The sequence below is a fragment of the Phocoena phocoena genome, chromosome 21, assembly GCF_963924675.1.
Source record: "Phocoena phocoena chromosome 21, mPhoPho1.1, whole genome shotgun sequence".
Taxonomy (NCBI): domain Eukaryota; kingdom Metazoa; phylum Chordata; class Mammalia; order Artiodactyla; family Phocoenidae; genus Phocoena; species Phocoena phocoena.
The window spans coordinates 23537863-23553827 of record NC_089239.1 but is presented as its reverse complement, the minus strand read 5'-3'; the positions used below and the strand labels follow the sequence as shown (position 1 = coordinate 23553827).

Below are 15965 nucleotides of genomic sequence, written 5' to 3'. Positions count from 1 at the left end.
TTATTGGCTGCGTTGGGTCTTCTGTTGCTGTGCGCTGGCTTTCTCTAGTTGCAGCGAGCGGGGGCTACTCTTCGTTGCAGTGCGAGGGCTTTTCATTGCAGTGGCTTCTCTTGTTGTGGAGCACAGGCTCTAGGCACGCAGGCTTCAGTGGTTGTGGCACATGGGCTTCAATAGTTGTGGCACGTGGGCTCAAGAGCGCAGGCTCAGTAGCTGTGGCACACGGGCTTAACTGCTCCGCAGCATGTGGGATCTTCCCGGACCAGGGCTCGAACCCGTGTCCCCTGCATCGGCGGGTGGACTCTCAACCACTGCGCCACCAGGGAAGCCCGAAAGCATCTCTTATTTGGAGTGTTCCCTCAGGGTCTTTCCTCACTGCCATGCGCCTCCTCTGGCCTGGGGTCACCTGTCCTCCACCAGCCCACATAACACCTCTCTCCCCTCCTTCCAGATGCATTTCTATACAGTCTTTCCCTTGTCCACCTAAATACACCCAGAGCGGGGTCACTAACACAGTGCCGTCTATCACTCATCTTCAGCCTGTTTACACGGAAGTTTAAATTCGATGCAGGATTCAAAAGCAGAGGCAATGGCGACCAAGTATCCATTCCACAGGACTTCGTGCACAGTGGGACATCATCCTCTTTCCAACCCTTGGTTGCCTCATCTTTCCTTTATTCATTTTCTCCTCCGAAAACGAGCTCTGAATATTCTATCCAGATGACTTCAGGCTGAGATGGTCAAAGTCTCAGTAATCTGCTCGTCCAGCTCACAAAGGCCTTCCCATCTCCCCTACGTGCAGCTGCTCTGCCACCTGGGGCCCCACCCTCTGCCTGTAGAGTCTAATTCAATTCTGGAGCTAAATCCTAGCCCCTGCCTTTCCCTTGGCCCTCTGCCCCACTTCTGACCTACTCGCTGTCTCAGACGCCGCCTGCCGCTGCCTCTCTGTTCCTCCTTCCTGGCCTTGCCAATCCCCAGCAGTGCTCCAAGACGCAGCCTCCGCCCTCCTCCACCACGAGGCCCGTCCCCTGGACGCTCCAGCGGAAGGAACCCGTCCCCCTCCAGGCCTCACAATACCCAGGGATCCTGAACTGCTCATTTGAAAATCGAACGTTGCATCAGGGCAGCTATTCCAATGTTGTCTTTCTTCTTATCTAACTCTTATCTTAAATGTAAACTTTTCAGCTGTGCTCAGCCTCTCTTCCTAACCAAAGTGTAAATTCGCTGGGAGTAGGAGCTCTACCTCTTCTAGGTCTTTGGCTAATCCTACAAAGCCTAAATGCAGCCGTCCCCCCACTCCGCCCCCGCGAGATGTGCAATACAAGGACCGGGCCAGTTCTGAAGATCAGGCAAGGCGCCGTCACCATGGCAGGCTGGCCCCGCCCACTCATCTGGTGTCTTCAGGAGTGACAGGAACTGCAGGGACAGTCCAAAAGGATGTGGAACGGCCACAGGGAGCCCCCAACACAGCTGCTCTGAGTGGGTCTCAAGTTGTTCCACTCTCACTCTTTCACCCACCCACTCAAAGATCATATATCAAGAGTGATGTTCCAGGAATAGGAAGAAGACGACAGTCCCTGCCATCTAGGGACTCCCAGTCTAGCGGGAGACAGGGGAGAAGATAATTCCCACAGCCCACGGAGCATCTTGTGTCCAGGATGATAAGAGGAGTTATGGAGAGTTCTGGGAGCGTCAGGAAAAGCTGCCCACATTAGATGCACTGGGCGAGTGTGCACTGGGCTCTGCCCAGTCAATCCGATCAGATCCTCCTCCTTGAGAAGATCTTAAGACACAGAAAGGGCGCAAGCTAAGTCAGGGCAGTAGGAAGAGTAGCTACGTAGTGACACGCGCTTCCGAGGGGACAAGATGACAAGCTTAGCAACACAGAAACACGCCCCTGCTTCCAATCCGTCATTATAATAATATATTCCTCCCCTATTATTTTTTTTTTTTTTGCGGTACGCGGGCCTCTCACTGCAGTGGCCTCTCCCGTTGCGGAGCACAGGCTCCGGACGCGCAGGCTCAGCGGCCATGGCTCACGGGCCCAGCCACTCTGCGGCACGTGGGACCTTCCCGGACCGGGGCACGAACCCGTGTCCCCTGCATCGGCAGGCGGACTTCTCAAAATAGGGAAGCCCCCTCCCCTATTTTTTTTCACAGACAACCCATTTGGAAACAACGGTCACCTGTAATAGTTCAAAAAGCTTTCTGTCTTTAAAACTAAAGCCTAGGGCTTCCCTGGTGGCGCAGTGGTTGAGAGTCGGCCTGCCGATGATCAGTGTTGTTAAGAGCAAAGATAAGAGCTGATTACAAAACCTAGACCAGTGCTTCACCGACATTAACGCACATACAAATCTCAATTCAGCAGGTTTTGGTGAGTCCTGGGATTCTCTGTTTCTAACAAGCTCCTAGGTCCTTGGACCACACTCCACGGAACAAGGATCCAGACTCACCTGGCTCCTCTGCGACTCGCTACAAAGTCTGGTCATCCTGGCAGACAGGCCTCCTCTACTAGCCTCAGTGTGGCAGGTGCTGCTGTATCATCTACCCGTTGGCCCAGCCCCTATTTCCATCCTGTGTGTTTCTAACAAGGATGCAGCTCAGCCAAACCTCAACATTTATCGCTCACCTAGCCAAAACACTACGGAAGTCACACGTGTAAAAACTGTTCTAAGTCAGTCATCAGGGCTGTCATTAATTACAAGCAGATTTTTAGGAAAAGCAAATATAGCAAATATCTGATCCGAGTAGGGAAAACTCTATTATCAAGGGCTTCACTTATTTCAGGTTCTATGGTGTTGCTGTTTTTAACAGCTAGGACATCCCCGATGATACACAATGAAAGGTAACCCTTTTACCTGGAGGCACTTCCTCTGTCTTACTTGATTTTACAGCCTGCTCCCCCGCCCCCTGCGACAAACACACTGAACAGGTAATGAATTACCAGTCGTCTTGCCACACAACCCAGAATAAAAAGGTTGCCATTTGACATAGACTTCTCATGACGCTCAAGTATGCATCCTCCGGTGAAAGAAAGGAAAGGTAGAATTCTACATGCAGCCAGCACCAGAAACTCATGCCTACGTGGCATGTGTTTTCTAGCTTCTATCAGTGAAATTCAAGATGATAGACTGGTCTTCCTTCTCTAAGGCAAGTTTCCCATGGGCAGCAACACCCAGGCCAGCGTTGCTTGAACAGAGCTGAAGAAGGCATGGAACTCGGTAGAGAAGACAAAGAGGTGCTATTTTTGCCATGAGGACCAAAATACACCAGAAATCGGGATGCTCGTGTTCCAGTCCTGGCTTTGTCATTACCACTGTGTGTCCTCGGGCCAGTCACTCAATCTCTCTGGTGGATACTTTGATCATCTAGAAAAAGGAGAGGTTTCACAAAGATAATTTCTTAGGTTATCTGTGATTCTAGGAATCCGTTGGTAACATGAAGGCTCATAATCTGATCTGTCTTTTCTGTAAGCTTCATTTCTTGTACACTGTGCTGTTTTTAAAAGTGAAATGCTTAAATTTATGGTTCTATAAACCTAAAATATGAAGCTTCTACCCTCAAGCCTGACTTTGGAAAATCAGCTATCCTTACATCTTGGAGATTTCGGGTTGGGATCATCTTCAAAACTATGGCATTGCTACAAATCAATTCAGTACATGGCAAGTATTTAGAATATTACTGGCACCAGGGCTGCTCCATAAAGGCACATGAGCTGTTCACTGTGATACACAGGACATAAATCGCATCCCCCATGAAGCTGACTATGCTAACTGTGGCCCTGATCAGTGTCATTAACAGTGATCTTGAATTCTAACTTAAATAACTGAGGTTCGGGTCTTGGAATAGTAACAGCAATGGCTACTACTACCGAGCACTTCCTATATGCCACGCAAGAAAACCAGGGTTTTCTGGGAGCTTCTCACTTCTCTTTTAACCCTAGGAGGCAGGGACTTTACTACCCCATATTTCAGATGAGGGGATAGGTTGGGGAACTGCCCAAAGGCAACCTGCTGGTCAGTAGGGGAGCCCAGACTCTCGTTCAGGTCTGTCTGCAAATCCCCAGACTCAGAAACCGTAATGCCTGTCTTCCTCTCACTTCAGAAAGTATTCAGTTATGATGGTCTTTTAACTGTTCTACTTATGGAGGTATTCCCAAGCCCTCTCTGTTTTGCATACCACTGACGTATCAGTCATCCTAAAATACCACTTAAATCATGTTAGTGTTCTGTATTACAGACTTCTAAACATCTCTGCTAGATTTTAGATAATAAAATCCTTGGCTGACAGGGTGCTGCTTCTGGTAATGGCACGGTAGGTAACTCAGACCTAACTCTCCTGGTGAATAACTAAGAAACCTAAACAAAGTGTGTGTTTTCTGTTTTGTTTTGTTTTGTTTAGCAGCATTGGGTCTTTGTTGCTGTGCGTGGGCTTTGTCTAGTTGAGGCGAGCGGGGGCTACTCTTCACTGTGGTGTGCGGGCTTCTCGTCGCAGTGGCTTCCCTTGTTGCGGAGCACGGGCTCTAGGCGTGCGGGCCTCAGTAGTTGTGGCACGTGGGTTCAGTAGTTGCGGCTCGTGGGCTCTAGACCGCAGGCTCAATAGTTGTGGCACATGGGCTTAGCTGCTCCGCGGCATGTGGGATCTTCCTGGACCAGGGATCGAACTCGTGTCCCCTGCATTGGCAGGCGGATTCTTAGCCACTGAGCCACCAGGGAAGTCCCACAAAGTGTGTTTTAAAAAATATATTTGGAAACATCAGAGAACTAAGATGGTAGTAAAGAATTAGGAGGGCAAGATCTGGGAGAAGAAAGAAACCCAGGATGGTAAGCCTGATGTTTGGGGCAGCTCTTCTCCTAGCCTAGGGGCATCTGCTGAATCCAGAAGAGGAGGCTTTAGGGCATCAAAGCTGAGCAGAGCTGTTGACACATTCAGTGACTAGGGGGATAAGAATTGAAGCTAAAGAAAAGGGAGTCCTGGAAACCTCCCTCTTTCCAAACATGCAAGCTTTGTAAGGGATAAAACTAAATGGAAATGGACTAACCTCAAAGACTAAAGCCCAGCTTTGATTAATTTCAATCCTTGACCAAATTAAAACGATCTGGAACTACCAGAAGTTAAGTTAAATCATATCTTGAGGAAAGATGACATTATCCTAAGATTCATATTCTCTGTGCTGTTTTTCAGATACAATGCCCAGCATTCAATCAATACAGCTAGGAATACAAGGCTAAAAGACAAGAAAATAGAAAACCAAGGGAAGTAATGAACAATAGAAATGGACCAATAGGGATACATACACAGATTTTATACAGATATAATGAATATACACATAGCAAATGTTTCCAGACATAATCTTTAAAACAGCTATGCCTAATACATTCAAGGAAATAAAAGGCAAGATGGAAAAATTTTTCAGAGAACTGGAGACTATAAAACAATAGAAATTCTACAACTAAAGTATAAATAATTAAAATTAAGAACTCGATGGATGGGTTCACCAATAGATTAGACATCACTAGGGGAAGAAATAGTGAACCAGAAGAGAGGTCACAATGAAACAGACAGAATGAAGCACTGAGACAAAAAAGTGGAACATGTAAAAACAGACTCCATAAAATCCATAGACTGTATTTTAGACCTACAAAGGTCTAAACATGGGTAGTTGGAAGTTCCACAAAGATAAGAGAAAGAATGAAGCAGGAGCAAAATTTGAAGAGACAGTGATCAATGACCACCTAACCACAGGTTTAATACTCACTACAGACCCCAAACTGGCAACTATAAATAAAACCACACCTAGGCATACTGTAGGGCACACTTGATGAAAACCAAAAGTATAGAGAAAAATCTTAAAAACAGCCAGAGGAAAAACAGGCTCATGACCTTCAAAAACCAAAAAACACAAAACCCAGAAGGCTTACAGTGACTCCTCAACAGAAACAATGGAAAACAGAAGACAATGGAAAGATGCCTTTAAAGCACCCAAAGAAAATAATTGCTATTTTAAAATGTTATATACAGTGTGAAAATTTCCTTTGGGAATGAAGAGGAGATAAAGGCATCTTCACTCAGAGGAAAACGTAGAGAATTTCTACCAGAAGCCCCACAGCGCATCAGTTCCCAGTTACAGCGTCACAGGAGATAAGCCACAACCGGGCAACAGGGAAAGCAAAGGGATGCTAAGCACAGGACCTAACTTTGAGGCTGTGTCACAGAAGCCAATCACAGCAGTGCTCAGTGCCATCTCTTCTGCAGCTGCATCATTTGTTTTAAACATGCCTGTGCAGGCTCCTGTCACCTAATAGTTCTCCCCACATAGCCATGCACCACCCCTCGTATCAACCTACATCAATGTTACCCTCCCAACAAAAGCCAGCTCAAGTCTATTTTCATCCATTAAACCTTCTCTCACAACTCTAAGCACTGGACCCAATCCTCCTGTGGATGTGCTGTCTGCAGTATCCAGTCATCCAGTGTACCAACAAATATTTATTACATACACGTTATTACAAGGAACTGTGCTAAGTGCTGTGGAGGATTCAAAGACGTGTAAGACAGTATCGCTACCCTCAAGGAATTAATAAATTACCTGGGGGCATGAGACATAAATCATATAAAGCTAACTGATAATACTATAATTATAATAATAAAAGACTGCAATAGAGATCCGAAGGCAGTATATGATTAACTGCCAACTAGGTGAACTCGTTCATAAATCATTATTAGATGGGTTCATCAGCGAAAGCTTTATGGTAAAGGAAGAGCTTATAAGGTAGGGAGGGATCACTTCGGCAGAGAAAAGGCTGCAGGCCAAGTTAGGCAAGGTAAAGGCTGGTACTAATGGCCAAAGCAGAACTGAGGAAGATGTCTTTGCTGATGTGGGCAGAGCAACTGATGCATGTACCAACATGGGGGAAGCTTCATACGAGCCAGCCAGCGTGTGAGAAGCACAGACTGGATAGTTTACAAATATCATCACTAACCCTCACAACAGCCCTACTCAGTTAAATATTATTATCCTCATTCTAGAGATGAGAAAAAGGATAGCTTGAAAAGGTAACTTTAAAAAAAGACTTGTGTCCAAGTCACACAAGCCCCCAGATGGGGAACCAAGATTTGAGCCCAGGTCTTTCTGGAGGGTCTCCAATGCCCAGCTAGATACTCAGCTTGTTTACAGGGGCTACTAAAAAGCTCTGAATGGCCTCGTTTCATCGTGAACCAAGCAGCACTCTCTGCAGGAACACGTGGAGGCAAGGAAGCCGGTAGCCAGAGCTGCAGCTCTGTCCAGGATGGTGGCTATGGGAACACGCAGGAAAAGAAAAACGCACGCACAAGTGGCAATACATCTGTAGGAATATAATAGCAATTTTTAGTGGTGATTTTTCCTGAATATGCAGTAATCCTTCCCAAAATATAAGTTCCTCTTACATAACATCCTACACTCCCCACACTGACTTTTGTGTACCTTTTTGAAAAAATAAGAATTTCAGTTTAAAATTATGTGAATTGAGAGGAAGCTGTAGTTGAAAACTGAATATCACCACCACCACCATTCTCATCATCATCATTCTCTTTAACCCCGTCACATTGGCTCAGGCCCTTACTAAGAATGGGATACCAATGCTTTTCATGCATTATTTCATTCCATCTTCAAACAATCTGTACGAGGTATAGTATCTTATCTCCATCTCTACAGATGAGGAAATGAAGCTACCTCCCAAGATGCAGAGCTGTCAAGTGGTAAAGCTAAGATTCAAACCCAGATCCTCCTGACTGGAAGAATATGCCCGAAACCTCTAAAACAGTTTTTATTCCAAACATCCAGTAGCAACCCATTAGAGGGTCAGGAAATCAGTTTATTGGATTAAGATCTGAATTACAGGATGACGATAGCACTTTAATGTATGAGACTACAGAACAGAAACTATGAGGGTTCCCCAAATAACAGTAAGCATTGTTTCATTAAACTTTTGTTTCAACTTTATATTATTATATTGGTACTGTGGCCAAAAAAGTATAAAAAGCATCGTACTGAGCTAGACTGGTTCCCAGCTGTGTGTACAGATGTGTGTGAGCATGTGGATGGTGGGGGAGGCAGAGGTCATGGTGGAAAGTAGAAAACGGAAGAGAAGGAAATAGAAGAGAAGAAGCGGCAAACCCTTTCAGCGGTAACTGACTCCCAGGAGACAGAAGTGAAACGTACAAGCGAAGTTCAACAGCATGTGCTTGGCATGAAAATACCATGCTCAGAGCTAAGATGAAAGGACTCTGTGCATTTTGGAGGGGGTCTGAGACTTACCCATTTGGCTATACTTAATACTTCTCTGCCTACAATATTCAAATCACGCTACATACTCTGGTGGGACCGTAGGGCCAAGTCAACAATTAGCAGTCAGGAAATCAGAAAGACATTCAGCATTTGGATGGAGCGCTCGACGCAGAAAAAAGCTTGCCTCTCGGCATAATATTATCCACACCAATGCAAAACCAATTTTAAGGTTTTGTTAAACTTCAGGAGAGTTAGTAGGTAATGGAAATCAATTGTATGCTATCCATTGTATCACGGATATAATTTCATGCACTTACTGTTTTACTTTATTGAACATTAAAAAGACACGTCATAGATTCATTTAAGTATTTTAGTTTCTAGCCCCGTGTTTCTCAGGTTTTAAGCAATTCAACCATGAATTCCCTTATTATATGGATTTTTCAGGAACCCAACCTTGAATGATGTGGCAGGATTGCTATAAATAGCTCAATATATCATAACCCAGTATGGCTCAGTATATCATAAGCATACTTTGCTATACTTTCTTTTCACCTATACCAGCATCCCAAAACTGCCTGTGCAGCATTATTACTTGGGGGATCAAAAAAAAAGGTTCCCTGGCCCCATCCTAGAACTACTGAATAAGAATCTCCAGGGTTTAAGAATCAGTTATTTTTTATTATCCTAGGATAATTGTCATGCGGCTAAGTGTAGGTATCACTGCCATTTAGTACCATTAACCAATGGCCTTCCAGGTCTCGTATGTCTCATGAATATCTCCAGTTGAGTCATGGGAAAACAGGGAGGCCGATGGGGAATAGATTTCACCATGAATGGAATATAAATGCATATGAAATTAAAAGTCTAAATACTTCTAAATACCACAGAAACAGTTTCCCATACTTAGAATCACCCAGACTATAGTTTTTGCATATTTGCCATTCTACCCACAATTTTCTTATTAGGCATGTTTTCTATACCCTTTTAGAAGACATTACCATAGCTCCTTTACAAAAATTTCCCTGTCTCTGACCACAGTCTACCCTGGTACCTGAAACAGTACGATTTAGCCTCTGAATCACACCATAAGCTGACAGAGAAGTTGACTTATGGCCTCCACACGTGTGCTAGAAAGACACCAAAATATCTCTGGCTTTCAGTACTGCAGGTGAGCCAACGGTCATTCTAGAAAACAGTTCTCAACGCAGCCTAAAGAGAACAGAAGTTCTCGACCCAGGGAGTAAGCCTTAGAAATATATGGCACACGTTGCATCTGTGCATATGTGCACTTTTCCAAGAGAGGGTCCATCTTTGCCCTTCAGGCTCCCCTTCCCCGCTTCCTCTCCCTAGTATGTCCACTCTCTGGTCCCACTCTTCCCAAACACAGCTGCCCAACCACTTTACTACACATGGGTCTCTCCCTCTTGTTTGCTCCGGTGGCAAAAATTCAGGACTGGGCTGAATAGTACCCTGTCATAATAATAATAATACCATTATAGATTTATGGTTTATCACCTCACCGGAGCTTTCAAAAAGTCTCTGCAGGTCTTTTTTTTTTTTTCTTCTTCTTCTTCTCCCTCATCAGTGCTTCCTGTTCCCCATGGGAGCACTTTCAGATTTTTCCAACCTCACTTCCACGCTCATCAATCCCAGCAAATGATCTTGTCTCCAGCTCCAGAGAAAAAAACAGAGACCACCACTCTTCTTTCTGAATGTCTGACTCCCTTCCTTCTTCAAACCACTCTGCAACAGGGAACGTGGAAGGTTTAAGAGGAGAAATACTTTGTATGATCATCTTTGGACCCATCCATGTTGCTGCAAGTGGCCCGGAGATGGTCATACTGAGAGAAGTAAGTCAGACAGAGAAAGACACATATCATATGATATCACTTACTTGGGATCCAAAAAAATGATACAGATGAACTTATTTACAAATCAGAAATAGACTCACAGACACAGAAAAGAAACTTACGGTTACCAAACGGATAGTGGGGTGAGGGGAGATAAATTGGGAGTTTGGGATTAACACATACACACCACTATATATAAAACAGATAACAAGGATTTCCTGTATAGCACGAGGAACTATATTTAATATCTTGATCACTTTGCTGTACACCTGAAACTAACATGATATTGTAAGCCAACTATACTTCAATTTTTAAAAAACGAGAGGAGAAATACTGAGATTGGTTTCAGGACTTCTGAATTTGAGATATCTTTGGGATAGCCAAAGAGACGTTGGATGGGCAATTAGATATCTGAGGCCAGAGCTCAGGAGAAAGGTCTTGCCTGGCAGTACTCAGGCACCCCTTTATAGACAGTTCACAGGCCATCTCTTCCACAAAGCCCACCCTGGCCAATTCACAACTGCCCTTGAATCCATGAAACACACTGCCTCTGGGCTTCCCTGGTGGCGCAGTGGTTGAGAGTCCGCCTGCCGATGCAGGGGACACGGGTTCGTGCCCCGGTCCGGGAAGATTCCACATGCCGCGGAGCGGCTGGGCCCGTGAGCCATGGCCGCTGAGCCTGCGCGTCCGGAGCCTGTGCTCCGCAGTGGGAGGGGCCACAACAGTGAGAGGCCTGCGTACCGCAAAACAAAAAACAAAAAACAAAACCCACATTGCCTCTAACATGCGTCTTCTGCTGCCTCACATTCTTTGCTGCTATTTTATGAGCCTTTTCTCCACTGACACAAACCTGTTAACACCGCTACACATGTTAACGTGTAGAACTAGCCAGCCTTGCACTCTGCACCCAGCAGCTAGCCAATAAATGCAGACCAGCCCTATCCAGCGATACTGGACATGTTCTATACGCACACAGCTCAGCAAGGCAGCCAATGGCCACACACTGCTACCGAACACCCGAGATGTGGCTGGCGTGAATGGGGAACCATTTGTTCCCAAAGATAGACACACAGTTTTGAGGCCGGTTCTAGTCTTTCCAAATCACAGTGAGTTGTCCAGTGCCAGGTAAAAACAAAGTATCTTCAGAAGACACCCCTGTGGGGTTCCTGAAAAGGCAAGTTACCCACCTGAAACTGCGCTATTCTGAGTTTTTAGTCAGGCCAGTTTGAAAAGCCTGACTTACCCTCAGCAAGCTGAATTAACTTTGGGAAGCCAGCCTGATGTTAAGTGGGGGAGCTTCTGTGTGAGCCATCCTTATCCCACCTAGACCTGCAAGCCCTGGAAAACAGGGATTGCCCAGAGTATCCCATGCCACACCACCGTGACACTAACACTAGATAACAAGGATGAAGGGTTAGGCAAGTTCTAAGCTGGCCAGGGGTATTACTTCACTTGATTCACAGCAACCTTGTAAGGTAGGTACTACTAAAATCCCCATTTGATAGATTAAGAAACTGAGGCACATAAGGTTAAATAACTTGTCCAAGCTCACAGCAGGTGGTAGAGCTCAGATTTAAACAGGAGTCTTAGGCCCTTACTTAGCCTTTGGACCATGAAGTCAAACTGGGGACCACATAAAGAGGCATTGAGAGCCCAGTGCCTCCCAGTCTCTCCCGGCACCCACCCTAGGAGCCCTGCCAGCGGGAGCACTGCTCAGGCTGCACTTGCCGGGCCTAATGAATAGAAAGCAGCGTCCCAACCTGGTTACCCAGTCCACCCCCTTCAATGCACACTTCCTGCCCCTTTTACTACCTTCCTGGCTGGTGGAAATCAGCAAGACGCACTGCATATCCTGTCCAGCTGGAGCTTTATTTTTGTAATTGGTACCAGGAAAACAGTATTTCTCTGTTCCCATACTCCAAAATAAAAATATTTTTCCACTCTCTAGCCCTTTACTTCCATCCCCTCTTTAGGAAGCAACAGGAAAGAATTAGAGTTTTTTTTTTAACTTGAGTCACTGGATGTGTTCTCCAGTTGTTTCATTTTAGTCTCTGCCTCTGCCATAAAACAGGGTCACCTGGCCCCAGCACTGGCCACCTGGGTCCTAGAGGGGTCTTATGAAACCAGGCAAGGAGGAAAGTGCATCCTGCCTGGCTCTGCCTATTATTGATTCACCTGGAGAACTATTTCAGGAACACAATTAAACCCCATGGAAGCCATGGTCCACCATCTCAGAGTTAATTTCACAGGAATACTTTTGTAAGGTACTGAAAACCAATAAAGTGCTAGTGTTTGTCAATTTCCACACCCTTCCGTGTGTATGAAGAGCAATCACTTGCCTGTGAGGCCTTTTTTCTTCTCCCTCATTTTTAGTTTCAGGACCTCTGAAAAGTGCCAAACCCCCAGTCCACAATTCCACTCCAACCAGCTTCAATCTCTCAGCGCCATTGTGTCCTACACGCTCTACACCAGCTCACTTCTCTCTTGGAATTCGGGGGCCAGTTTTAAATCTACCCTTCCAAAAAAGCTTTCCCTGACCAATGCAGATTCAACTATTACCACAAGGATCATTTTGTTCACACTGATATGACAGCCCCAAGAAATATCTAGATATTAATGATAATCGATCTTGTCTGACTCAGCTAATTAATTTGACCTGGAACTTCTGAATAAGTGATTAGATCTCCACAGGGCCTAGCACTGTCCTTATTTAACTTGGTGGCCAAGATGCAGGACATTATTGGAGGTCCGACTGCCACTGTGACTCTGGGACAGCGTGGCCATCCACAGGTAGGTGGAGACTAGGGATGACCTCGGCAGCTCCTGTGTCCACCACAGCTGGGCAAGGAGTGAGTCTGTGGCTACTGCCACTTTATCACCATACCTTATGTGAGACAAGGACTGGGTAGTTGTGCCCTTAAATGAGAAATCGATGTGCCATTCCCCTAAAACTTCAGAAACTCCTTAGTCTCTGCCACTATCTCCACTCCTGTAGGAGTCGTCCAGGTCTGGGAGTATTTCCATCAGTACCTAAGGCCACTCCCCAGGGCAATGCTTCAGGAACCAAATGCAGAGGGTAGCAGAACCCAAGATCCTTATGCCTCGGTTTTCTCATCTGTAAAATGGGGATAGTTTCCTTAGTGTTTGTGGCAATGCTTAAACAAGACATGCAAAGTGCCAGTCTACTATTTCACCCTCAGAATGGGAGAAAATATTTGCAAATGAAGCAACTGACAAATGATTAATCTCCAAAATTTACAAGCAGCTCATGCAGCTCATTATCAAAACAACAAACAACCCAATCCAAAAATGGGCAGAAGACCTAAATAGACATTTCTCCAAAGAAGATATACAGAGTGCCAACAAACACATGAAAGGATGCTCAACATCACTAATCATTAGAGAAATGCAAATCAAAACTACAATGAGGTATCACCTCACACCAGTCAGAATGGCCATCATCAAAACATCTACAAACGATAAATGCTAGAGAGGGTGCGGAGAAAAGGGAACCCTCTTGCACTGTTGGTGGGAATGTAAATTGATACAGCCACTATGGAGAACAGTATGGAGGTTCCTTAAAAAACTAAAAATAGAACTACCATACGACCCAGCAATCCCACTACTGGGCATATATCCTGAGAAAACCATAATTCAAAAAGAGTCATGTACCACAATGTTCATTGCAGCTCTATTTACAATAGCCAGGACATGGAAGCAACCTAAGTGTCCATCAACAGATGAATGGATAAAGAAGATGTGGCACATATATACAATGGAATATTACCCAGCCATAAACAGAAACGAAATTGAGTTATTTGTAGTGAGGTGGATGGACTAGAGTCTGTCATACAGAGTGAAGTAAGTCAGAAAGAGAAAAACAAATACCGTATGCTAACACATAGATATGGAATCTAAAACAATGGTTATGTCCCAGGGGCAGGACAGGAATAATGATGCAGATGTAGAGAATGGACTTGAGGACACAGGGAGGGGGATAGGTAAGCTGGGACAAAGTGAGAGAGTGGCATGGACATATATACACTACCAAACGTAAAATAGATGGCTAGTGGGAAGCAGCCGCATAGCACAGGGAGATCAACTCCATGCTTTGTGTCCACCTAGAAGGGTGGGATAGGGAGGGTGGGAGGGAGACGCAAGAGGGAGGAGATATGGGGATATATGTATATATATAGCTGATTCACTTTATTATAAAGCAGAAACGAACACACCATTGTAAAGCAATTATACTCCAATAAAGATGTTTTAAAAAAATAGTGGCTATTTAATAATATTTTCTGCAGACACAAATTTAAGGTCAAGGATGTTTGATGGAATTATTTACAGTAGCAAAATTTTTAAGTTGACCCAAATATCAGACAGTAGGAAGATGGTTAAATAAAATGTGGTAGACTCAAATCATGGAATACTGTAACTATGGAAGAATATTTCATTGGCATGGGAAAATGCTCAGAATATATATGTTGATATAGTTAATAATCATAATTATATATTCTATGTATGGATTTTAATGTATTCTATATAAGTAATATATAAGTTAAGATAACTCAGAATATAATACAAGGTAATAAGTGAAAAGAAGCAGGGAGTGGGGTCGGTTTTCAAGCATCGGGGCAGCAAACTTCCAGGGCGGGGGTGGCTTCCCCAGGCTCCTGGGTCCCAGCACTGACAATGCTCCCTTCTTGGAAGGTGCTGATGACAGTCAGGGCTCACCCTTCCCAAGTGCTCCAGCGATTCTTCAGACACAGCCGGCAGCACCGCCTAGTATGGGACTGACAAGGGGCACCAAGACACTGTTGCTTGGAACTGGGCAGCTAGGGGACAGGGGGTCAGGGAGGGGGCACCCCAACCCCAGGCAGCACCATATCAAGCTTCCTGAACAGTTAGAGTAACGGGCTGCAATGCTTTCCAGAAAAGGTATCGTGAGGGATGCAGTCCCCGTGGGGACTTGTAAAGTCCCACGACATGACAGTGAGTGCCATCCTGTGCTCTCTCCAAGTCCGGCGTTTTCCAAGAGTCCTGATGTCAGCAGAGTGCCCTAATTTTAGCTTAGAAAATAAGAATATGGCAACAGAGAACATTCTTTTCAAAACTACTAAGAGAGTTCCTTCTACCCTTCTTTCCTCCCTCCCTCCCAAAAGCACATTAGGTGGAACTGAACAAAGCAGAGGCAATGGATTGAACAGTGTTCCCCCAAATTTATGTCCACCTGGAAACTGTGAATGTGACCTTATTTGGAAATAGGGTCTCTGTAGATGTAATCAAGTTACAATGAGGTCATTCTGCCATAGGACAGGCCCTAAATCCAATACGACCGATGTCCTTACAAGAAGAGGGAAATCTGGACAAAGGCCCACAGGCAGAGAAGTGAAATGAAGACAGAAATAGAGATTGGACTGATTGAAGATCGGATTGATGCGTCTACAAGTCCAGGATTGCCAGCAATCACCAGAGTTAAGGAGAAACTTCTCCCCATGGAGACTTGTGCTTAGAGCCCCAGAAAGAACCAATCCGGCTGACACCTTGACTTAGAACTTCTGGCCTACAGAACTGTGAGACAATAAACTCCTGTTGTTTAAGCCACCCAGTCTGTTGGTACTTATGGCTGCCCTAACATACTTAATATGGCAGACATTAGGGAAGCAGGGCAGAAGCATCCCAGTGTGGAGTATTGGCACAAAGAGGTGGGTGGGAGGAGGCCTGGAGTGCTGAAGCCCATGTGTGGCAGTGAGGATGGGCGCAGGAGGGAGGGACAGCCCAGAGCGGGGTTCAGGGCCCAAGCAGAAGGAAGGGTCTCCTGTACAGGAGGGCGGCAGCTGTCTAGTCCA

The 15965-nt window shown here is 45.3% G+C and overlaps 1 protein-coding gene across 1 annotated transcript in view; it reads right to left on the bottom strand.

Annotated features, from left to right (window-relative positions):
- The window catches only part of IRF2 (interferon regulatory factor 2), an 85070-nt gene that overhangs the window by 41531 nt on the left and 27574 nt on the right, over positions 1–15965 (bottom strand). The window lies entirely within an intron of this gene.